Genomic DNA, 1898 nt, shown 5'->3' on the forward strand with positions numbered 1-1898 from the left:
ATTGATGGGCTGGCTTTCTTTCCAGCTCTTTTTCTTTGTTAAAGTCCCTTTACCATTTCTGGTGTGACAAGAAGAAATCAGTTTCAATGTGCATCAATATTTTAGTTTTCTTATACTATGTTAAATATGATTATATAGACACCACTGCAGCCAGTTGTTTATTTCTTGACTAAGTAATTAAATATCATCTTTGCTGAAGGCTATTAAATGAATCCAGGCAAGTGCCAACTGTGTACTCACGTTGAGGACACAAAGACTAGGTAATTAAATTCTTATCATTCAGGAAATAAGTTCTCTGAGTTTTGAGGCCACAGCATGAGCTATTCAGACTGATGCAGTGAAAGAGGGGGGATGCAATCCAGCTCACACACTGCTAGCCAAGCATCAATGTGAGCTGTATTCACCTGAAGAAAGGATGCTTTTTTGAAACTTACCTGCCACGAGTGTAATTTCTTCTTTCTTCCTATAATTTACACAAAGGCATGGAATGTGCTAGCAGTGGCCCTGGTATTTATGTGGTTCGTGATGTTCTGCAGAAGGCTTTCAGTGTTTCATCATTTAGTATGAGGAAGACTGCTTTCCGTGTTTGTTTTCTGGAGTTACATTGCCTAGATTTGAATACTGGCTCTGCTGGTCGCCAGCTGTGTGACCTTGGGTACATTACTTGACCTCTCTGTGCTTTGCTTTTTACATCTGCAAACCTCATAGAGTTGTTAGGAGAATAAATAAATTCTTATATGTAAAACATTTGGAATTGAAACTGGCATGTAGTCAGTGCTCAAAATATTCCCGTCTTTTGGGAACTAAACCAATAAACTACTCATTAAGATATACTTTGACCAAACAGTTCCTCCTCTTTAAGTCCAGACTGACTCCTCTTTCCTGAGAACACATTGATCACAACTTTCATTCTTCTTTTCTTTTTTTGGGAGTGCTGCAGGGCATGTGTGATCTTAGTTCCCTAACCAAGGATTGAACCTGTGTCCACCTGCGCCTCTACTCTGTGTTGAAGAGTTCAGCAATTAACGTTTGAATTGTACCTATAAATGCCACTTTCCTTTAATTGATTTAGTCTCACATTGGTGATATTTTTTCTTCTTACCCCAGCCTCTTTTGTGTGTGTGTATGTGTTAAATAACTGAAAAGGCATTCTTTGTAGAGACATCAAAGAATTCCAGTTCTTTGATTAGAAGGTCAGTTGGTTGTTTCTAGAATTTTCTCATAAAACCATTGCTTTGTCCGAAGCGACAGAGGTGATGAGGGCTATTTGCATGTTTTTGGCTTTTTTCCTTCCTAAGAGCCTGCTTATAAGGTTTACTAGGGTTATAAGTTTAGAGATGCTTTGAGGTACCATGAATTTTTTTTTCTCAGTTTTGGTCAACATGATACTTTTTTGGTAACTTTAAACTGAGAAAAAGTCCTTTGTAACATGGAAGTACTGATATTTGATAATATTTTCAGAACAATTAGCCTTGCATTTCATAATGCCGAAAAATTCTGTTAAATATCAGCTTTTGATAGGAAGGACATAAGACAGACTGACAAAGCGAAGAGTGAGGCAGAGGGCGATTTTGATTTTTATCTTCCTTCCAAATCCCAACTCCTTCACTGTTCTTAAGACTCTTAGAAGAGGCCCTTTTGTTACTTGCACTGTGTACTTTTCAGTCTCCTACAGTCTCTAACTCTTAAGCCCTTTTCCGTGGCACAAAACAGGAAGCATAGAATGTTAATAATGCTGCAAACCACTGATTTCTAGGTATTTAAAATAATTTGGGCATCTAATACAGATTGAAATATCCAAATAATTGAGATAGTCATCACTTTGAGGAAACATTTTCCAAGTGAGCTACGTGGAAAGGGAGATGAAATATTTTGATCATTTCATGGCATTAGGCTTT

The sequence above is a fragment of the Bison bison genome, unplaced genomic scaffold (assembly GCF_000754665.1).
Source record: "Bison bison bison isolate TAMUID 2011002044 unplaced genomic scaffold, Bison_UMD1.0 scf7180017853604, whole genome shotgun sequence".
In the NCBI taxonomy this organism is placed as follows: domain Eukaryota; kingdom Metazoa; phylum Chordata; class Mammalia; order Artiodactyla; family Bovidae; genus Bison; species Bison bison.